Source organism: Oncorhynchus tshawytscha, linkage group LG25 (assembly GCF_018296145.1).
Source record: "Oncorhynchus tshawytscha isolate Ot180627B linkage group LG25, Otsh_v2.0, whole genome shotgun sequence".
Classification (NCBI taxonomy): domain Eukaryota; kingdom Metazoa; phylum Chordata; class Actinopteri; order Salmoniformes; family Salmonidae; genus Oncorhynchus; species Oncorhynchus tshawytscha.
The window spans coordinates 2648614-2673373 of record NC_056453.1 but is presented as its reverse complement, the minus strand read 5'-3'; the positions used below and the strand labels follow the sequence as shown (position 1 = coordinate 2673373).

The following is a 24760-nucleotide window of genomic DNA, read 5'->3' as shown; positions in this document are numbered from 1 at the left end:
GCTCAGCATATGTGGGAACTCTTTCAAGACTGAAAAGCATTCCAGGTGAAGCTGGTTGAGAGTGCCAAGAGTGTGCTAAGTTGTCATCAAGGCAAAGGGTGGCTACTTTGAAGGACCTAAAATATATTTTTGATTTGTTTAACACGTTTTTGGTTACTACAAGATTCCATGTGTGTTATTTCATAGTTCTGATGTCTTTACTATTATTCTACAATGTAGAAAAGAGTAAAAATAAAGAAAAACCCTTGAATGAGTAGATGTGTCCAAAATTCTGGGACTGGTACTGTATGTTACAAATTTGCAAAACATACAATATGTTATGAATTGTAAAACGTAGTATATTTTACGAATTTGCCAAATATATGATATGTTACGAATTCTAGCTAAGTGGCTAACATTATTTAGCTGACTAATTAGGGTTAGGTGAAAGGTTAGCCAATAGGGTTAGTGTTAGGGGAAGGGTTAGCTAACATGCTAAAAAGTTGCAAAGTAGCTTCAAAAGTAGTAAGTAGTTGAAAAGTTGCTAAAATGCTAAAGTCCTGTGATGAGAGTTGAACGTGCAACCTTTGGGTTGCTAGACATTCACGTTATATGCCTAATCATCCACCTCGACCAACCACCCTACTTTAGTTTTTGCTAACCTTCTGTCTTATGGATTTACCTTTACTATGGATTTACTTTTACTAGTTTATGAGACCAGGCTGGGCATCAATACAATAGAGTACACTGAGTTTGATTTAACCATTAAAATACAACTGATTTCTCAATGACTGTCCCCTGAGGGACCATCCATCTCCAGTAGCCACTCAACTCCAGTCAGTTACTACAGGGTGTTGATGTGAGATATATGGCCCATTAATCGCCATACTGCTGACTGGAGAACAGTGGGGTTATTTGATGAACCCGTACAGTCTGTTTTTGCGTCAAACTCCGCAGATCAATGACAGAAATGACAGTTTGGTGGCCTGTGTGGTCCAGTAGTTATAGCCGCTGACCCTGGCACACATGTATGCGAGAGTTGGCATTGGTTCGAATCCAGGCGACTGCACTTTCACTCCCCATATATTACCAGTCTTTCACATCTAAAAGAAAAATGAAACAATTATGAAAGGAGTGGGACTTCCCCAATCATACCTTTTACAAATTACAGTTCTCACACACACACACCAAGAAGTGTGTCATCAAGAAGGGATTCTGTCACAACAGCAGATCAGTGACAGATACAATATGACAGATCACAACACAGAGAGCGAGAGACTTGCTTTCATCCTCTAGTCCCACGATGGTGTGTTATATTGATTTTATTAGTTCCATTTGGAACTAATTCCACTTTGATTCCAAAACACCTTGCAGCCCAAGGCAATAACTGTAACCTGCCAGGAAATGTAATTTATTGGCTCACAGTGAATTCAGTCAACACAGGAGGAGAAATTAAGTTTAATTCCTGAAAAGCACCCATTGTATACACTGGGCACGAACCAATTCAGCCCTTGAATTTACTAAATAGGAATTTAATCAACCTAAAATCTGCTATTGGTGATTTTGAGTTGTCTATGCCTCATTCACATTATGAAGCACAGCAGTCAAATTACAACAGTCTTAGCATAGCATGCCAAAGGGTTGAGAGACAATGGAAGGAGACCTTTGGAAAATGTCAAATATTTACCTTGATGATTTGCCTGATCTGGGCTGAAACCATGAGGTTGTTGCGCAGGTTCCCCACTCGGAACATGAGGCACAACTTCCCGTCCCGTTGCGAGATAACGGCGTCCTGGCTAAACTTGAGCATCTCCACGCGTTTCTTCGGCTGGGACATCTTGACAAACATGCAGCCGATACGAAATGCGTCCAATATAGAAACGATAGTGCTTTCCGAACACTTTTCTGTGATGTACCGGTAGCCATAGCCGATAGTAGCCTCCGTTTCAATGAAGAACAAGTGTAGTATCATCTAAAATAAGGAGAAACAACAAAGTTCTAGCTTCAGCATGTTAACTAGCCTAGTCTGCACATCATACATGGGTATGGATACCCACATGGGCCATCCTACTACATCTTCCCCTCTCCAAGGAACAAGAACTCAACATGCGTAACCTCTGAAGCATTACTGAAATGCAATTTGGATACCAGTATTGTTCTTTTTAACATGCTACAGTACATCCTGAAACCGTATGAAAGCATTGGCCTAACAGGCCTTCCTGTTAGGCCATTGGGGTTTAAGCTGAGCCGGCGAGACAATGGGAACACACAGCCTCCTGCCCATCAGGAGCTTGGCAGGTAAGCTAACAGAGCCCTGAGCCCTGCATGGATCCTTGTTGTTTTTCAGCAGTCCCTTGACTGTTTTCACAGCTCACTCTGCCTCACCATTACTCTGTGCATGGTAGGGGCTACTGGTCACGTGTGAAGTCATATTCTGCAGCAAAAGCAGAAAAGGAGCTCGCAGAGACCTGGGGAGCGTTATCTGCAACCAGGACCTCAGAAAAAATGGACTTTAATCCATTGATAACACCAGCTGATGTGGTTATGGGTGTCTTTGCTATTTCAATGTATCTTGAGTAGTAATCTACCACTAGCAGATAAGTGTCATTTTTCCAATAGAACATATTTGCCCCTACCTTTTGTCATGGCCGTTTTGGCAGCTCCGTTGCCATCATTGACTCCGGATGACAAGGTTGACTTTTTGTACAGACCTCACACTGGGCCACCAGCTTGGCAATCTGAGTACTTAGACCAAGCCACCACACTGACTGTTGAGGCCTCAGTCTGAATTTGGTTATCCCAATGTGTCCCTCATGCACACACTCATGAATGTCTAGCATTTCTGGTTGTAGAGTCTCTGGGATAACTATCCGTTGTCCTTTCATGAGAAGGTCTCCATTACAGTGGAAGTCACTTTGGTGCACCCAATAGGGCTTCAGCAGCTGAGGCAGTTCCTCCTGCCTGGGCCATCCCTTTTTACACTGCTGCACTATCTGTTGGCAGATGGGGTCTCGTTGTTGCTCCTCTGCAATCTGCTGCAGTTTGGTCTGAGATGCAGGTAGATTGTCTCTTACTGCATTAATGGACACATGTACCTCCCCCTCTAGAGCAGGCCTGGGAAATTCCAGTCCTTGGGGGGCCTGATTGGTCTTACACTTTCCCCCCCATCCCTAGCAAACACAGCTGATTTAATCGAATTACATTCTAAACTGAAGATCATGATTAGTTGATTATTGGAGTCAGGTGTGTCAGCTGGGGCTGGAGCAAAAGTGTGAAACCAATCAGGCCCCTGAGGACTGGAGTTGCCCAGGCCTACTCTAGACATTACTCCTCCTCTGTTAACTTAGCAATCGGCGTCTCATCAACGGAACAGTTGTAAATTATGCAGCACCTTGTGTCACAATCGTAGATTTTAGAGAAACAACAAATGTCGGTACATATAAGTGTTATATATTGTCTGAAAGCTTAAATTTGTGTTAATATAACTGCCAATACAGTAGCTATTACTGCAAAAACAATCCCATGCTATTGTTTGAGGAGAGCTCCTAACAACAAAACACCTTTTCACTGATAGGTTTGATAAATTCACCTCTGAAGGTGAAATGTGTGCTTAAATCAGAGCAAGATTTCAGAATGTATCATCATCATTTACTTGGCCAATAATGATATAGGCACGGTGGGGGGTGGAAAGGGCATAGGGGACAGCATCCTCTTCCAGGTGGATTTTTTTTTTGCCTTCCTAGGCCAAAAAACACTTTTGGAAATGTATTTTAGAAAATCTCACCTGGGTCCTCCAGTTCGCTCACTCTGTCATTGAGTTGCAATGCTCCAATTGAGTCAATGACGAAGACAGGCTGGATAGCACTTTTGTCTTTCCTCTCCAGTTCACACACCAACTGCCCTACCACTGGTTATATCTTATTACTGGGCCCGTACAGTTTTTTCTTTGTAGAGAGTAAAGGGCCATCTCTACTATAGCTATACAGCCTAGTTTGGATATCTGTCACTGTTGCCGCTGTCTAGTTGAAATGACATAACTTCCCCATTAAGTTTAATGTCTGAGTACCAGCTGTCGTGGAAATATTGAATCAAATATTTCTCAGATACCGGAGCTTGTGAATTCAATTAGACTTTATTACAAAAGTAACAAAGCCGAGCAATTCCATGGAAGAAGTGAATTCTCTTGCCACAGACCTCAGGCTTTATTGGTTTACACTTTCAGATAACACACATGGTCACTCCCCTCTATCTAAATGATTAACACCTCTTGGCCTCTTGCCACCATTATCTTTCTGTCTCAATTCTTGCGTGTTTACCGATTCTTCTATTGGTGCCGTATCCATACACATAATGCAGGTGTCTGTCCAAAGATACTCATAGGACTACACAATGGTTCTCCCCAAGCCTGTAATGGCACATACATACATATACAATACAATCACATGCCTTCAAGCTAGTCACAGGACCAGGCAATGACTTCCTTCAGGCTTACAACAGCACAGGCATACATACATAAAGCAATTGCATGTCTCAATGCTAGTCACAGGACCAGGTAATGACTTCCCTCAGGCCTACAACAGCACAGGCATACATTTTCTGCTTATGTTCTGTTTTTATATGTCCAATGGTTAACTTTTCTGAGACCTCTTCCTCTGAGACCTCATGCATTTGCTTTGATCGACAGACGGCTGAAAAGTGTCCTCTCCTGTGACATTTCCTGCATTCCGTATCCTTTGCTGGGCAACCTTTCCAGGTATTTCCCACATCTGCAACAAACACTTGAACTAGATACTGGTGCTGTCTGTGATTGTTTTCTCCACGTCTGTCTCTGTTCTGCTTTCCCCTCCGTTTCTTTGGCATGGTGTAAAAACACATTTATTTCCTCACTCTCTTCGCTCTGCAAGGAGCTACTGCGGCGCAGCATCATCTACTGTCTTTTTACTGTCTCACTCTGCCTAACCTGGTTTACAGTTTTGGACAAGGTAAGCTGGGAATCCAACTAACTTTTCAGAAAGTGAGATTTCTTATTCCCACTACAATCCGATCTCGGATCAGCTCTTCCCTGAGTGCACCAAACTGACAATGCGCAACTAGCTTGATAAGAGCTGTGATAAAACTGTCAGTGGTTTCACCCTGCTCCTGTTTGCTCACATTAAACCTAGCTCTCTCAAATACAATGTTGAGTCTCCCTACGAAATGCATTTCAAAACCGTCTTTAACAGAGTTTCTCTTCCTCAGTCAACGGTGAAGCATTTTAATATATCCTTGGCTCCATCACCCATATAGATAAGTGTATTAACTTGAAATGCCAAATTGTTCACATTTAAGCCTGAATCTACTCTTTACCTTTCAAAGCACCTGTTCCATTTCGGACAGTTTTGAATGTCCATGCACTCAAAATTCTCTGAGGGACTAATGCGAAATCCGTCAGCACTGGCCTGTCCATGTTTGTGCGAGAGCCTGTTGAACTTGGAGTCGCAAACCCTGAAATCCCGCCAGCTTCTTCCTCTTGCAACATGTTGCTAGCAGTAACTCCTTGCTCATTAGCCCAATGATGATCTGCACTGTTTTATCTCCAACACTTTGCCCTCCTTGCTTTGAAACAGCCTGAATGTATGATTTACTTGGTAAGTCCGTCCCGTTTTTGTGATCATTAAAACCACTTCTGACATCATCTACAATAAGGAGGCATGACAACGAGGTTCTAGCTTCAACATGTTTACTAGCCTAGTCTGCACGTCATACAGAGGTACAAATACCCACAACGGCCATCATTCTACAACGAGAATGCGGATGGAAAGTTGTAAACGTTGGCGACGCACGGGGTGTAGGACAAGTTGTGGGCTTTGTGGTTTGATGTCACTGCGAATATAGGCTATTATCCACCACGTAGATTCCATAACCAGCCAGGCTACCGTGTAGGTTCCACCGCCACGTCAGGTTGACTAGCGTGGTGAAAAGGTTGGAGATGTATCAGCTTGTCTCCCCAACAAGTTATCATGCTGGACGATGCAGCGGCCGTTCTTTTCCACAAACCGCTGGCGCTCTCTTCCCAGGTGCAGATATAGTCATGTCCTGTTTGGTGTCTCCTGCATATTGCAGACATGATGACCGATTTGGCATTTCACCAAATAGCCTTTACGCAATCCGGGAGATGCAATAATTTTAACTTGCTCGCCATGGGATGCTCCTGTTTTTAGGTAAATTAAAGTGATTAAAAAAAGATGCATAACAATCCATGTATCAGTCGAATAAATAGGCCGTATGCATTCCAGCATTTGTTGGCCCCTCAGGCCTTCCTGGGCAACTTTTACATTTATATTATATTTTTATCCCAGGCTTCACATTATTGTTGTTATGTCACACTGTCAAAAGCTCATTGAAAAATGCAAAGATGTGTCTATGACAGATCCAAACAGTTCCAACCCTTCAACTGTACTCCTTACAAAATACCACAGTCGACTGCAGTTACTGCACTTTTTACTGCAGTTTCAAAACTGCAATCTTTTTTGTAAGGGTGACCACTTGTTCAGATGAAATACTTCTAAAGAACTGCAGCACTTGCTGGCAGATGTAGCTGTTGGGGTGAGAGAAAGAGGGACGGTAAATATGCTTCTTTGTCAAATCCAATCTCGCTGTGCTATCAGTAAAATACTATTTACCTAGGCCTATAGGCTACGTTGTGTGAAATGTGCACATAACTTATTCTGACAGAGGCCTACACCAAAACAGCTTTAATGCAGTAGAACTATAATCATGTTTATTTCAAGGACCCTGACAATTTGATCACTAGCTATTTAGTTCCCCCTAGTGATACTTGATTGGAAGTGCAACTCAATTGAATTAGGATTGAATTATTGTTAACAAGCCCATATGTCTTCGTGCGAGACGAGTCATTCCCTCTGAGGGTAAACCTGATGCGACCATATCCAGGTAAGATACACTAAATACATGTGACTACACACTGAGTGTCCAAAACATTAGGAAAACCTGCTATTTCCATGACATAGACTGACCAGGTGAATCCAGGTGAAAGCTGGGATCCCTTATTGATGTCACTTATTAAATCCACTTCAATCAGTGTAGATCAAGGGGAGGAGAAAGGTTAAAGAATGATTTTTAAGTCTTGAGACAATTGAGACATGGATTGTGTATGTGTGCCATTCGGAGGGTGACATGTCAACATAGGCTAGCATCTCTGTGGAACGCTTTCAACACCTTGTAGAGTCCATGCCTGATGAATTGAGGCCGTTCTGAGGGATAAAGGGGATGCAACTCAATATTAGGAAGGTGTCCTAATGTTTTGTACACTCCATGTATGTTCTCTTCTTCTGGTTGATGACTGTTTGTCATGCTGTGAGCTACACACTTGTTTCGCTGTTTTGAATTGAGCTTTTTTCTTATTCACACTTTACAAATCACAATAATGACCACAATCACTTCATCCTTGTTGTTTTAGTTTGTCATATCTTATTGAGTATAGACCCTCAAGACATTTACCTAACCTTGTGTTGTGAGGACTTTCCTGCTATAGTACATGGGATGTTCAGCTGTAGGCTAGACCCTCGAGACATTCACCTAATCAACATAACACAAGGTTGTACATGGCCATGTTTAGAGCTCTTTCAATGGAGACCTTCCTGCTATGGTACATGGGTGAGAATGAGTGTCCCGCTGTAGATAATAAGGACAGACCCTCAAGACATTAACCTCATCTACATAGCTCATGTACAAAGCAGTACAAGTTCACAGAGTAACTGAAGTCATTTGTTTATAACTACAATTATCCAGACAAAGACATTTGCAGACCTTTTTAGAGTATTTATTTACGATCACGAGGAAATATCACTAGGAAAATAATACAATGTAAAAAAACAAAAAAATCAATGAAAACAGCATCCCTGACAAATGGGAGACATTGATCAGGAGGAATAGACACCATCCATGGTACCATGACGTCAAAGACTGTTATGGCCGTTGTTGGTGGAAGAAGGTGAGGACCAATGCGCAGCGTCGTAAGTGTCCATATTTTTAATAAAGAAATTGAACACTGAACAAAAACAACAAAGTGAACAAACGAAACCGAAACAGTTCTGTCTGGTGCAGAATACAAACACTCAACAGAAAAGAATCACCCACAACTCAAAGGTGAAACCAGGCTACCTAAGTATGGTTCTAAATCAGGGACAACGATTGACAGCTGCCTCTGATTGAGAACCATACCAGGCCAAACACAGAAATCCCAAATTATAGAAAAAATAACATAGACTGCCCACCCCAACTCAAGCCCTGACCATACTACAACAAAGACAAAACAAAGGAACTAAGGTCAGAACGTGACAAAGACAGCCTTTGCTGGACACTGATGCTGTTTCTGTACCTCCTACTGACATTTCTTTAAGTCATCCACCCGCTGCATAATGTCAGTGTCCAAAGGATCCTCGGCTGTCTTCCTTTTCCGGCCACTGGAGCTGGGCCAGTGAGACGGGGTGAAGGTTGATGGGAGTTGCCAGGGTGTGCCTGGATGCTGCGTTGGTGAGAAGGGCTTGGGCATTGGGGAGAGGGGCCAGGGAGGTGAACAACCTGTAGATGGGCAATCAGTCCATCATTGTCTCTGGGCTGTCCAAAACAACACCCTCCAAAACGTACAAACAGATGGCAAATACATTGCAAGCAATCGTAAATCATCTCCATGGGCTCCTTTTTGAGTGAAAATGCTTACTAAAAAGAACTGACTTCATAAACATATCAATCTAATTAGCACACACACCACAGTGTCTGTTTTCAGATGTTAAAACTAGTCCCGCTAATCAATTTAATTTAATCAATTAAATGTATTTATATAGTCCTATTTTCACGACTTCCTTAGCCAGCATAGGTTTTCAATGGCCTTGCTTTTGTGTGTAGGGTGCTGTCCATGGTGCTGATAGAAAGCAGGGGGGATTTCATGCCAACCTGCCACTTCTTGTTCAAAAGCACTCAATGGCCACGGCATTTGAACTTTTATGTTTATTGTGGTATAGCGTGATACAAGCAGAAGTCAATATAATTCCAATGCAAGACTGCAAATGACGCCCCTGGGTATAGCTACATATTGGTTTGCTTCGTCATAACCATAATAGAATGTATCTATTTCTTTCTTGGAAGCCTATTAGTTTCCGTGGTTGTAAAATGGAACTGTACCTATTAGAAACAGGTTTATGGTAGGCTGGTATTGGTTCATTTATGTGGGTCAAATTTGATCCACAGAAGTGTATTGTGCCATATCACAAGGTGTTGCTAAACTAATTAGAGGCATGCTTTTCCATGTTTGAAACAGTCCTATAGGCCTATTTGTTTGGCAAGACAGCTGTACATCGATGCATCCTACTATAAGATAAGATTTTTTTCAAGGGCCCGAGATACAAAAACACCCACATGCAATGTCTCAAGAAGGAAGTTACCATACCTAAATAAGGCAAAGGTGACGTTTTAACTTCATTCATGAGGAGAGAGAATGCAGTCAACTAATAAAGCCATTTTGTGGTGCTGAAACGTAAATCCGCAACCGCATTGCAATCAATAGGTGGTGAACAGCACCACAATAGGCGGTGAAAATATTACTAATTTGTTATAAAAGTCTTGCACAGCAACAGATGGAGAGAACCTACACCAGTAATTCATTTAAACAATAATCGTCATTTTAATTTGACTTTACAAACATCAAGATGGCTTAATTTGAGTCTGTTTATTCTCGAACCTTGGTCTATATAAAATAACTTAACTGGCATCTTTCACTATAAAACAATATATGGACTAATAGAAGTGGGATGTTATATTATTAGGCCTACTTACAATTGCAACTGGACAAAAATGTAACATCCCCACATAAAACAAAAATGTTAAGAAAAAAAGCTGGTGTCTGAATGTGTGTATCTGGGATAGCCTGCTCCTTTAACGACAGAACAGAAAATACTGTCAGCTTGAGACCTAAATATCCCTGGAGAAGCACTCACAATGTTAGTATTTACTAAATACAGTCATATAGGCCATTAAGTGACTTACTCAATGGGGAAAGTTGCATTTGCCCTCGGACACCATCTTGTGGATGTCGCGTGAGATGGATGTGCTTTTGATTCGCAGGCAGTCCTCCATTTTAAAGCCGGTTTCTGTCGTGAGAACAGAAATTGAGTTCATAGAGGAAAATGAGGACTCGCAGGTGTAAGTAGATGCAAACATTGTTAGCACATAAAAGGCAAGTTTCTTTATTGTGCTGTGTTCCTCTGAGCATGACACCCACAACACACAGAAGGACTCAGCACTCCTGAGCGCCTCCCTGATTTCGCTCTGGAATTCAATCCGCTCAGTATGAATTGCGGCCTTATCCAGCGAGGGTATAGTTTTCTTAGCAAGGGATGAGACTTCTCCACCTGGGCGGACTGTAAGAGGATCACGTACAAACTCATTGATATCCTTGGGCATGCTGTAGTCTTCTAATCTGGTGCAGAAGTTGTCCCTCAGCTGCTTGATGAAATCTTCCATCACCTCGGTGACAATGCTGCGGCCTGGTCCCTCTGCCTGTCATTTCTTCAGTGTGCTGAAGTTCAGTAGGCTTCCAGAGGACAAGTACAAATCGAACAACTCAAGTTTCCTAGTAAAGCTTTTTCCACCATGTCCACGACTGGTTTCCCTCTTCCTTGTAACTGCAGATTTAACCCGTTTAAGTGACAGAATATGTCCGCCAAAAATGCCTCGTGTGTAGCTTGCCGCTAACGCTTCAATGTTTCTGCGTCTGGCCTGTCTGGGGCGGGAAGGCCACCAAGCCTGTCTGGGGCGGGAAGGCCACCAAGCCTGTCTGGGGCTGGAAGGCCACCAAGCCTGTCTGGGGCGGGAAGGCCACCAAGCCTGTCTGGGGCGGGGGAAGCCTGTCTGGGGCGGGGCCACCAAGCCTGTCTGGGGAGGGAAGGCCACCAAGCCTGTCTGGGGAGGGAAGGCCACCAAGCCTGTCTGGAGGGAAGGGGTCTGGGGGGAAGGCCACCAAGCCTGTCTGGGGCGGGAAGGCCACCAAGCCTGTCTGGGGCGGGAAGGCCACCAAGCCTGTCTGGGGCGGGAAGGCCACCAAGCCTGTCTGGGGCGGGAAGGCCACCAAGCCTGTCTGGGGCGGGGGAAGGCCACCAAGCTTGTCTGGGGCTGGGGTGGGAAGGCCACCAAGCCTGTCTGGGGCGGGAAGGCCACCAAGTTCAATGGTTGGATTTAGAACGACTCTGAGATGGAATTCTTTGTAAACAGTGACATTTCTTTGCAAAGAAGACACACTGGCTTGGCATTGGGAAAAGATCATAAGATGAACGCACATCTCTCTGTACATTCTTCCCTGAAACTTTTTCGTTATCCACCTTTCTTTTGATACTTTTTGAGAGCTACATTCTCTGTTGCTATGAATATAATTGTTCTGAACGAATGTTGACGTAAACAGAGTACTGTAGCCTACAGTAGCTTACATAGACCTGTTTTTCCCACTGATCCACACAGAGAAATAGAGAAAATGGTATTAGAATAGAGACATGGTGATTTTATGAGCGTAATCAGATCGAAATTATGTTATTGTCACCGAATTCATTATGTATTAATCGGATTTGTTAAACGTGTTATTCAATTTGTAGTGTAGGCCAATTAATGGCCCGACTATTAGCTCAGGAAAAATGTTTCCCGAGGCCAAACCCAGTTGACGAACCCTGCTGTAGGCTATGTTTTGGTTATTTGTATCTCCATTCACCCTTTTTTCTGCGTTTGATTACTGTAAATGTGACTAGCCTAAATATAGATTGTCATGCCTTTATCCATCTGATATTATGTTTACTAGGCCTACTACTTGGTACCGCTGTTTTGTTCGGTTGGCATTCTTTCATTCACATTCGCAGTTGTGTCGGTATTTTTGTTTGCATGCATGAATAACTAGGCTATAACCAAGCTAAAGCTAGCTACCCCAGAAGTTGCTGTCAAACAAATGATGCTTTATTACCAACGTGGTATTGTAAACACATCGTTTGTGGCCGGGGTTCGCTTGTTTGCAGACATGTACAGCTTTGACAGTGCTACTGCATATTTTTTGACACTCAATGACCCAAACTGTGTTCCATAGTATGCATGCCGTGAAGCTAATAGCAGTGATGTTATTACTATGTAACTCCAGTAGGGCAACATCTGAAAAATAGCGCACTTGGTAGGGTGTAACTGTGCTCGTCCAGTCGGCGAAAGCCAACATCAACCACGACAGAGAACAGTTGATTGTCAAGGGCAATGACTTCCATTATCTTGGCTTTAATGGAGTTCGCCTTTGAGTTGTCTCGCTGAAATTGTCTTACTCTTGCAAATGACTGCTCTACTTGTTGACTGCTCGATCCACACAACAGACATTGTGGTTTAGGTTAGGAATGCTGTGTTGCACGTGTAGCGCAAAATTTTACGTGGCGTTATTACGTCATGTACCTACATTAAATAGGTATGCAAGGTAGCTTCAACATTGGTTTTTAACATCGGCATTAAACTGTCACGAATATTACCGAAGGTGGCTCCCCTTCTTGTTCGGGTGGCGCTCGGCGGTCGTCGTCGCCGGTCTACTAGCTGCCACTTTGTTCTGTGTTCGTTTAGTCTTGTCTAATTGGTATCACCTGTTTCTTGTTTGGTTGTTTGGGTGGGGTTATATAAGTTCGTTCAGCCCGCTTCTGTTTGTGCGGGCTTGTTCGTCTGTAGGTGTTAGAGTGATTTATGTTTGTATTCGGGTTTTCTCGCTGTCTTTTATTTTCTTATTTTGTTACCAGTTTTGTTTATGTTATTTTTCCCTGGACATTAAAGCGTGTTTTTCCCGCATCCTTTTGCTCTCTGCGCCTGACTCCACACCTCCACACGACGGGGTGCCAGGGATTCCTGCTTCAACTGGACCTCTACCTGGCCACCGTTCGGCCGGCTCCCTCGGACGAAGAGAGCGTGAATGTCCTCATCACTTGCCTTACGGGTAGAACCCTAGAGTGGGCCAATGCTGTCTGGAACGGGCCCGACTCAGCGAAGGGCAACTACCCGGAGTTCACCCGCCATTTCCGGGCCGTGTTCGATCACCCTCCGGAGGGTCGAGCGGCGGGTGAGAGGTTGTTCCATCTCAGGCAGGGGACGAGGAGCGCACAGGAATTCGCGCTGGATTTCCGGACCTTGGCCGCTGGAGCAGGGTGGAACGACAGGGCCCTGATAGACCATTACCGGTGTAGCCTGAGAGAGGACGTCCGCAGGGAGCTGGCTTGTCGGGACACTACACTTAGCCTGGATGAACTGATAGACCTGTCGATCCGGTTGGACCATCTGCTAGCTGCTCGCGGACGTTCTGAAAGGTCAGTTCTACCTCCTGACCCTCCCGCTCCTATTCCGATGGAGCTAGGAGGGGCCGCGTCTAGGGAGATCGGAGGAGGAGGCTCCTCCTGTACCAACTGTGGCCAGAGAGGGCACACTTCAGGTCGGTGCTGGAGGAATTCATCTGGTAGTCGAGAGGGCAGGCAGAACACTCCTCGGTCACCCCAGGTGAGTAAGCACCACACTCTCCCAGAGTTTCCTATTGGTCACATATTTTTATTAATTTGTTTCCTTAAATATTTTCCCTCTCTCAAGCATAAGGCACTAGTAGATTCAGGCGCAGCTGGGAACTTTATAGATCGCGGACTCGCTCAGAGGTTGAGGATTCCGTTAGTAAAGTAGACCCCCCTTTTTCCGTGCACTCTCTAGATAGTCGACCATTATGGTCAGGGCTGGTCAGGAAAGCCACAATTCCTTTGGAGATGATTACGCAGGGGAATCACAAGGAGCGAATTAGTCTGTTCCTTATCGATTCACCTGCGTTTCCGGTGGTGCTGGGGATTCCCTGGCTGGCTATTCACAATCCTACGATTTCGTGGAAACAAGGAACTCTCCAGGGGTGGTCTGATGAGTGTTCAGGCAGGTGTGTAGGGGTTTCCATCAGTGCGACAACGGTGGAGAGTCCAGACCAGGTTTCCACCGTGCGCATTCCCGCTGAGTATGCCGATTTGGCTATCGCTTTCAGTAAAAAGAAGGCGACCCAATTACCACCCCATCGACAGGGGGATTGCGTGATAAACCTCCAGGTAAATGCTGCACTCCCCAGGAGTCATGTGTATCCTTTATCCCAGGATGAGACGTTGGCTATGGAAACATATATCACCGAAGCTCTGGGTGTTGATGATAAGATTGGAGGAACTGGACTCGGTCATGAACCAGGACACGGTGGAATAAAATATATGTAGGCTGTTTATTCAGTGAAAAAGTATTGCTCAGGCGTGCACGGGCTCATTCACACTTGACTCAGAGAGAGACAGCTGGAACGCGCCCCGAAGACAAAGCGTGCATCAGAATTAATACATAGAATGACGTAGGTAGATTCTGGTAGTCCTGGCTTCTGGTAGGTTGCTTGCAGGTGATGGACAGTCCTCTCCAGCCTAGTGTCAATATCCCATTGGTTCTTGACAGAGTTCTTTGTTCTCTATGCTGATGTGTGTGGTTAGAGAGTTTCAGTGTGTGTGTTTGGATGTGTGTGTGTTATCGTAGCCAGCCACCTGTGCGGGGGGATGTTAGTGCAGTTAGTATCTGCTGGGAACAGGGGGAGGGGAGGTTATGAAACAGAGAGCATTTATTAGTGCAAGTTATAATTACATGGTTAAGGCCACAGGCAGACAACAGTCAGTGAATGCTTTATTACATGTGTCAATATGTTATTACATGGGACAGGGGTACATTCAGCCCTCCATGTCACCCGTCTCCTCGAGTTTCTTTTTTGTGAAGAAAAAGGATGGTGGTCTGCGTCCGTGTATTGATTATCGAAGTCTAAATTCCATCACGGTGGGTTTTAGTTACCCACTACCTCTCATTGCTACGGCAGTGGAATCATTTCACGGAGCGCAGTTCACGAAACTGGATCTCAGGAGTGAATATAATCTGGTGCGTATTCGGGAGGGAGATGAGTGGAAAACTGCATTTAGCACTACATCTGGCAATTATGAGTACCTAGTCATGCCATACAGGTTAAAGAATGCTCCAGCTATATTTCAATCCTTCGTGGATGAGATTCTCAGAGACCTGCATGGGCAGGGTGTGGTGGTGTATATTGATGATATTTTGATCTACTCCACTACACGCACTGCGCATGTGTCTCTGGTGCGCAAGTTTCTTAGACGACTGCTGGAGCATGACCTGTACGTGAAGGCGGAGAAATGTGAGTTTTCCAAACGATCCGTTTCCTTCCTGGGTTATCGCATTTCCACCTCCGGGGTGGTGATGGAGGGTGACCGCGTCAAGGCCGTGCGTAATTGGCCGACTCCAACCACGGTAAAGGAGGTGCAGCGGTGCTTAGGGTTTGCCAATTACTACCGGAGGTTTATTCTGGGTTTTTGTCAGGTAGCAGCTCCCATTACCTCACTGCTGAAGGGGGGGCCGGTGCGTTTGCAGTGGTCAGCAGAGGCGGACGGAGCTTTTCGTAGGTTGAAGGCGCTGTTCACTGAGGCGCCAGTGTTGGCGCATCCGGACCCTTCTTTGGCGTTCGTGGTAGAGGTGGACGCATCCGAGGCTGGGGTTGGAGCCGTGCTCTCACAGCGCTCGGGTACACCACCGAAGCTCCGCCCCTGTGCCTTTTTTTTGAAGAAGCTCGGGCCAGCGGAGCGGAATTATGATGTGGGGGACAGGGAGTTGTTGGCTATGGTTGAGGCCCTGAAGGTGTGGAGACACTGGCTTGAGGGGGCTAAGCACCCTTTCCTTATCTGGACTGACCACCGTAACCTGGAGTTTATCCGATCAGCTAGGAGACTGAATCCTCGTCAGGCAAGGTGGGCCATGTTTTTCACCAGATTTCGTTTTACTATCTCGTATCGACCAGGTTCCCTCAACACTAAGGCCGACGCGCTGTCCCGACTCTATGACACTGAGGACCGGTCCATCGATCCTACTCCCATCATTCCGGCAGCTAAGCTGGTGGCACCAGTAGTATGGGAGGTGGACGCGGACATCGAGCGGGCGCTAAGGGAGGAACCTGCGCCTCCACAGTGTCTGGAGGGTCGTAGGTTCGTGCCGCTCGCTGTTCGTGATCAATTGATTCGATGGGCCCATAGTCTACCCTCGTCGGGTCACCCAGGTATTTCTAGGACAGTGCGAGGTCTTAGGAGGAAGTACTGGTGGCCCACATTGGAGAGGGATGTGCGATTCTATGTCTCCTCCTGTTCGGTGTGCGCCCAGAGTAAGGCTCCTAGGCACCTGCCACGAGGTAAATTACAACCCCTCCCCGTTCCACAATGGCCGTGGACCCATCTATCGGTGGATTTTCTTACTGACCTTCCCCCCTCTCAGGGTAACACTACGATCCTGGTCGTTGTGGATCGGTTCTCTAAGTCCTGCCGTCTTATCCCATTGCCCGGTCTCCCTACGGCCCTACGGACTGCGGAAGCTCTTTTCACCCATGTCTTCCGGCACTACGGGGTGCCCGAGGATATAGTTTCTGATCGGGGCCCCCAGTTTACCTCCCGTGTATGGAGGGCATTTATGAAACGTCTGGGGGTCTCGGTCAGCCTGACCTCAGGGTATCACCCGGAGAGTAATGGTCAGGTGGAGAGAGTGAACCAGGAGGTGGGTAGGTTTCTGCGGTCGTATTGCCAGGACCGGCCAGGGGAGTGGGCGAGATACATTCCCTGGGCAGAAATGGCCCAGAACTCACTAAGCCACTCCTCTGCTAACATGTCACCATTTGAGTGCGTGTTGGGGTACCAGCCGGTCCTGGCACCATGGCATCAGAGCCAGACTGAGGCTCCTGCGGTGGAGGAGTGGGTGCAGCGCTCTAAGGAGACCTGGAGGGCTATCCAGGAGTCATTACGCCAAGCGAGTGGACGGCAGAAGAAGAGAGCTGACCGTCACCGCAGTGAGGCCCCCGTGTTTGCACCAGGGGACAGGGTCTGGCTCTCGACCCGAAACCTGCCCCTCCGCTTGCCTTGCCGGAAGCTGGGTCCGCAGTGTATAGGGCCATTTAAAGTCCTGAGGAGAATAAACGAGGTTTGTTATCGATTATTACTTCCTTCGTATTATCGCATTAACCCCTCGTTTCATGTGTCTCTTCTCAGGCCGGTGGTAGCTGGTCCCATGCAGGAAGGTGAGGTTCCGGAGGTCCCTCCGCCCCCTCTGGACATCGAGGGGTCCCCGGCGTACAGGATACGAGCTATTCTGGACTCTAGACGCCGGGTGAGGGGCTTGCAGTACCTCGTTGACTGGGAGGGGTACGGTCCGGAGGAGAGGTGCTGGGTCCCGGTGGGGGATATTCTGGATCCACCTATGTTGAGAGAGTTCCATCGCCTCCATCCGGATCGCCTGGCGCCTCGGCCCCCGGGTCGTTCCCGAGGCTGGCGTCGGCGTGCTGCGGGAGCTGCGCGTCGGGGGGGGTACTGTCACGAATATTACCGAAGGTGGCTCCCCTTCTTGTTCGGGTGGCGCTCGGCGGTCGTCGTCACCGGTCTACTAGCTGCCACCGATCCTTTGTTCTGTGTTTGTTTAGTCTTGTCTAATTGGTATCACCTGTTTCTTGTTTGGTTGTTTGGGTGGGGTTATATAAGTTTGTTCAGCCCGCTTCTGTTTGTGCGGGCTTGTTCGTCTGTAGGTGTTAGAGTGATTTATGTTTGTATTCAGGTTTTCTCGCTGTCTTTTATTTTCTTATTTTGTTACCAGTTTTGTTTATGTTATTTTTCCCTGGACATTAAAGCGTGTTTTTCCTGCATCCTTTTGCTCTCTGCGCCTGACTCCACACCTATTCACTCATTGAACGTTACATAAACTAGACATCGGCCGATACCGATGTTGGCATTTTTAGCTAATCTTCCGATATTTTCACCAATATATCATGCATCCCTAGCTTTGAAAACAAACGTAACTGTATACCTTTGTACTAGACAGAAAACGCATGTAGAGTGTAAAATGAAATGGCAGTGCATTCCTTTGATCTAGAAAAAAGCTAATTGTTAACTCCTGAAACTTTGATTTTTTTTAAAGACACTCCTGACAATATCTTAGGGGTTTAGAGAATGTAGTGTTGTAACTGTGATTAAGAACTTTGTAATTGTTGTACTGTAAATGTTAGAAAATCGGTTAGCATTTGGCTAGCTCCGGTTAGTTTGGGCTTGCTCTGTTCAGCTTTTGGCTAGCTCCGGTCAGTTGGTTGCTAGATTCGGTTTGTAAAATGCTAGCTTGTTCAGTCATTTTCCAATAATTAGAATTCATGTCAGTTACAAATCTTGTCATTCCATTAGCCATTCTTACACTAGGTGAATTGTCACACCCTGATCTGTTTCACCTGTCATTGTGATTGTCTCCACCCCCTCCAGGTGTCGCTTATTTCCCCCAGTGTATTTATCCCTGTGTTTCCTCTCTCTCTGTTCATCTTGTCTTGTCAAGTCAACCAGCGTGTTTTTCCCCATGCTCCTGCATTTTCTTCTTTCTTTTTTCTTCTAGTCCTCCTGGTTTTGACCTTTGCCTGCCCTGACTCTGGACCCGCTTGCCTGACCATTCTGCTTGCCCTGACCTCGAGCCTGCCTGGCACTTTGTACCTCCTGGACTCTGACCTTGTTGTGATCTTTTTGCCTTTCCACGACCATTCTCTTGCCTGCCCCTTGGATACTAATAAATATCAGAGACTCGAACCATCTGCCTACCGTGTCTGCATCTGGGTCTCGCCCTGTGCCCTTCTATGAATGTATTTTGAGCATGGGTATAAAATAACTTCTAATGACTTATACCAGTCTTTAAAGGCTTTCATGTTTTAGAGTATCCTATGGGGCTATAGAGGGCAACAGTCAACTACATAATTATAACCAAAACAGTTGAATTAAAGTTGAGTACATGTGTTTGGGTATAAATGTAAAGAATTTGTTGAATTTAATCTTTTGATGTGTGAATTTATGTATTTTTGATATGTTTATGAAATAATATGCCAGGGATTTATGAGACAAATTATTAAATACAAAAGAAAACATTGAAATACAATGAAAAGACAGAAAAAGACGATTTGCACTTGAGAGAATGTTGAATAAAATAATTGTGAGAACCTTTGAAAGAGAAGCCACATTCTCCTGTTTCATTATTTATCCTGTGTTACAGGAACTATCATCTGCTGCACCAGTCCCAAAACTGGGACCTGTAACAGATTTATTCGGGCTCATCGGGGATCGGCAGATGAGGAAGGTTGCCTTGAGTACATCAGCACCTTTATGTACAGTAAGTCATTACTTGAGTCAGAGGATGGGGGTGTGGTTGAATTGTTGGTTTTGAAAGATAATGTTGATGCTGTTATACAGACTCATAATGTAACAACACTGTTTTACCCAAGTGATATTATTGAGCCGTGCAACACATGAACAATTCCTCCATCTATTTAAATAGCTCATGCAGTCACAGCTAGTCCAGTTGATGCTACTCTACCTACTGACCTAGCTCATACAGTCACAGCTAGCACAGTCAAAACGGCATCAAATACTGATTTACTTAGTGCTCGCAAGCTATGAGGAGCTTAGCAAGAAACTTCTCCAACGTGTTACTGTACCTACCTTGCATCCGGGGGTCGACAGCAAAATGGGACACGCCTGGGCCTGGGTGTGTCCCGGGATAAATACACCTCTTCACCATTCATTGAGGAGACTCTCTTCATGCAGACACACTGTTAGATTTTGGTTGTTGCATTTTTGTGGCCATTTTGTTTGTTTGCTTTGACACCTTTCAACACACCTCATTATTTATGCACGCAACCACTCACACTACTGATTACTGACTACACATACCATTGTCTATTGTATGTATGTTACTTCAGTTAATAAATATATTTTTGTTATTCCTAATCTCCACGTTGTCTCCCTTTTTGTTACGGACTTTGAGTCGGTTCGTGACAGCTACATCAACCATTTGTGCTTGATATATTTACCAATAGGCTATCATTTAACTTATTTCTTATTATACAATGATCCATTAATAATTACTTTAAGAAATAGATATATTCTCATTACATTGAAAGGCACACTTCACTCTTCATCAAAAGAAGACAGGTCCTCCTTCCCCAAGAGGCCTTGTCAGCTGGGCATAACAAAAAAAGATTAAAATACTAGTAATATTTATTTATTTTACTTAAATTTCTCAGCTTGAGAAATTTCCCAACTATAGTTAAACTAGTTAATTCAGGAATGTGTCAATTAGGAAGAACCGCTCAGAACCGTTCAAAATCCTGAATTGGTGATCTGGCTAGCCAGCTAATGAGAAATGTTGCAAATCATCTTTTTCAATCTGATTTGTTTGCAGGACAAAGCAGTCTTTCCCGACTGGTGTGAAGGTAAGACATTTTTACATTATCTGATTAAAAACATTAGAAATTCACCTAGCTGTTTTCTGCTCCATGTAGGCTTGCTTGCAAGCATGACCTGGTTTCCAAACCATGCAACAGCTTGTTAGCCAATCCCAATGCTTTGGGGCTGTGCTTTGCCTCTTGAGTGTTCTGGCTTCTGAGAAATGGTTTACCATTTTATTGTCACTAGAACTCACTACAGTCAACTTGGGGTGAATTAGCTAGCTAGCTAACCGACAACTGAAATGCCACACTCAGTCTTCAAGTGTGTTTAGCAGTACTGCAGTAAAGTAAACAAACTCACAAATTGCTTCTAAAATAGCTGGACAAGAGGGCAATGAACCCATTATTCTTCAAAACGAAATACTATAGCTATAATTATAGACAAAACACTATAGCGAGTGCCATTATTGATTACATGCCAACGGGACTCTCATAATTTCAATATTCTCTTCTTTTCTTAAACATATCTTTCAGAGAACTTGATGGATTCTCTATTCACTGAGTAAACATGTAAGTGGAGTCAGGAAAATCAAGAGGGGGAGGGGTTTGCCTCATCAACAACAAATGGTGTGCTTACTCGAGCGCAGTGAAAGTCTCGACTCATTGTTCACCAGTCTTGGAATACCTGATGGTCAAATGCCGACCCCTCTAACCCCCAAGGGAGTTTTCTGCTGCTATCGTAAATGTTGTATACATACCACCTCATGACAAGGAAAATAACAAGCTGGCACTCAACGAACTGTACAAGGCTATAAACAAGCAGGAAAACTTGTTGCCAGCGATTTTAATTCTGCATCATTAAGACATTTCCATCAACACATCTCCTTCACCAGTAGGTGCGATAAAGTCCTAGACCACTGTTACTCTACCCACAAGCAAGCATACAAGGCCCTCCCTTGTCCCCCATTCGGCAAATCGGATCATGACTCAGTACTCCTGCTTCCTGTTTACAAGCAGAAACTCAAACAGGAAGTACCCGTGACTCGCTGTGCTGAGAAAAGGTCATCAGATTCAGAGATTATGTTATAGGACTGCTTTGCTAGCACTGATTGGCATAAGTTCTGAGACTCCACCGCTAACATTGACGAGCTAACCACCTCCATCACCGGCTTCATTAGGAAATGCATCAGCGACGTTGTCCCCACAGTGAAGGTTCGCTGCTTCCCCAATTAAAAGCCCTGATTAACACTGATGCTGGCGCTAAGTTTAAAGACAGCGCTACCACACACAGGGCTATTGCAGACAACCCTGGGGCTACGGCTGAGGACAGGAACAAGAAGTCCCGCTATGACCACTGCAGAGTCATCAAACAAGCAAAAGGACAATATAGGAATAAGGTGGAATCCTATTACACAGGCAACGATGCACGCCACATGTGGCAGGGGCTCCAGTCCATTATGGATTACTAAGGAAGACCCAGCCATGATCTTCCCAATGATGACCAGACGAACTCAATGCATTTTATGCACGCTTCAATAATAACAAATAACACCATGCTGTGCGTAAGGGCCCCCACTGACCCAGAGGACTGGGTGATCTCGCTCTCCGAGGCTGACGTGAATAAGGTCTTTAATCAGGTCAACACTCGCAAAGCCGAGGGACGCATTTTCAGAGCAAGCGCAGAACAGCTGGCAGGCATTATCACAGTCATTTTTAACTTCTCCTTGTCCCAGTCTGTAATCCCCACGTCTTAAACTGACCACCTTCATTCCTGTTCCAAAGAACTCTAAGGCTTCATTCCACAATGACTACCGCCCTGTAGCACTCACATCTGTAATCATGCAGTGCTTTGAAAGGCTGGTTTTGGCACACATCAACTCCATCATCCCAGACACCCTAGACCCATTCTAATTTGTGTACCACCCCAACAGATCCATAGACGACACAATCTCAATTGCACTCCACACTGCCCTCTCCCACCTATAGAAGAGGAATACCTATGTGAGAATGCAGTTCAATGACTACAGCTCAGCGTTTAACACCATTGCCCCCTAAAAAGCTTGTCACCAAGCTTAGGACCCTGGGACTGAACACTTCCCTCTGCAACTGGATCCTGGACTTTCTGACAGGCCGACCCCAGGTGGTGAGTGTAGACAACATCACCTCCGCCAAGCAGACCCTCCACACGTGGGCCCCTTCCTGTATTCCCTGTTCACCCAAAACTGTGTGGCCATGCATGACTCCAACACCATCATTAAGTTTGCTGACGACACAACAATGATAGGCCTGATCGCCAGCAACGATGAGACAGCCTACAGGGCGGGGGTCTGTGACCTGGCAATGTGGTGCCGGGACAACAACCTCTCCAACGTCAGTAAGAACAAGGACCTGATTGTGGACTACAGGACCGGGCTGCAGTGGAGCGGGTCGTGAGCTTCAAGTTCCTCAGTGTCCAAATCACTAAGGACTGAATCACTAAAATGGTTCCCACACACGTGCACAGTCCTGAATAAGTTGTGACATTGCCTCTTCCACCTCAGGATGTTGAAAAGGTTTGGCAAGAGCCCTCTAATCAAAAAGTTCAACAGCTGCACCATTAAGAGCATCTTTATTGGCTACATCACTGCTTGGTATGGCAACAGCACCGCCCTCGATCGCATGGCGCTAGTACAGCCCAGTACATCACTGCAGAGGACTCTACAAACTCATGCACACACACTCACTTCATTTGCTCACACATTTATACTGACTTTACACACAAACGCACACACTCACATATAATCATATACACTGCTGCTACTCTTGTTTATCATATATCCTGATGCCTAGTCACCTTACCCCTATACACATCTACAAGAGGTGTGCCAACCTGGCCGTACTAGTATTTGTAATCGTTGAAAGTTGATAGTCGGATCAGATGATATTCGTGATCGGGAAAAACTGAAGTGTTTTAATATGCCTAAGTAGATGTTGTCAAAATACCTATCTTGTCACAACCTGATCTGTTTCTCCTGTCCTTGTGCTTGTCTCCACCCCTCTCCAGGTGTTGCACATCTTCCCTGTGCATTTATACCGGTGTTCTGTTTGTCTGTTGCCAGTTTGTCTTGTCTCGTCAAGCCTACCAGCGTGTTTTTCGTACTCCTGTTTTCTTAAGCCCCTGTTTTCTAGTTATCCCGGTTTTTACCATTTTTCCTGCACTGACCCTGAGCCTGCCGCTCTGTACCTTACTCTGCCCTGGAATACTGACCTCTGTCTGCCCTTGACCTGTTGTTTGCCTGCCCCCTGTTTCATAAATAAACATCTGTTTTTCAAACTGTCTGCATCTGGGTCTTATCCTGAGCCGTAATAGGACAAACTGGCCATGACGGGCCCAGTCGACTCGGACAAGCTCCGCAACGCCGTCTCCTCCCAAGGTGCCACCATTGGGAGGTACGAGGAGTTGCTTTGTGGTCTTATGGAAGGTTTCCAGACCTTGGCGGATGTCACATGGGTGACACTGTAGAGACGAAGCAGGTATGGGGAGTCAAACATTTAATATGGAACGGACATGGAACGAGACAGGAACAGCGTCAGCAAACGAGTAACACAAACAAAAAACAATTAATGCAGAAGCTGAGAACAGAGCTGGGGAACTGACAAATATAGGGGAGGTAATAACAGGTAATAACAAGCGTCAGGGGGGGAAGAGCTGGAGCAGACGTGTAGCGGAACACCATGACCGTTGAATTCATTGCTGGAGCAATTCCGCGGGATGTCTGTTAGGCAGCCTATCACAGCGGTAACCTCCCAGCCGCTCAGTAACCTGGCTGTCAACAGCAAGTTTCTCCAGGCCACCCCGGCTTTCCCAAGAGCCATGCTTACCTCCACCTGGAATGCTTGGCTGGAGAGCCGGGAACCTGTCTGGCATTTCTCTCTGTGTTCCCTCATCTTCGAGCTGCAGCCCTCCTCCTTGCCCTTGGACCGCTCGAAGATGGCGTACCTCATCACGCTGATGTCTGGGAAGGCTCTCGCCTGGGCTACGGCAGTGTGGCATCAACGTTCTGCCGTGTGCTTCAGTCTGGAGGAGTTTGTGGCTGAGGTGAAGGTTTTCTGTTCTCCATTGTCCGGGAGAGAGGCTGCCCGGAAGTTACTCCAGCTTTAGCAAGACTCCTGCAGTGTTGCAAACTATGTGGTGAATTTCCACCTGCTGGCTGCCGAGAGTGCCTGGAACCCAGAATCCCTGTTCGCCATGTTCCTGCACAGATTATCGGAGTAAGGGAAGACCCCAAAGAAATGGACAAAAATGAATGGCAACTTATTGGCATTGGGCGAACCATACACACAATCACAAATACCACTCGAATGGACGGCAGTTCATCAAAATCATATTGCAACCAGAACATTGCAAATGCCAAGTGTTATAAACCAAAAATCCCATAGGAGGTGAGTGTGATCCACCGTAGATAT

General features: G+C 45.5%; 1 pseudogene; it reads right to left on the bottom strand.

The window, feature by feature from the left end:
* Positions 1-267: 267 nt before the first annotated feature.
* LOC112224731 lies at positions 268-10500 on the bottom strand (annotated as a pseudogene).
* Between the last annotated feature and the right edge of the window lie 14260 nt (positions 10501-24760).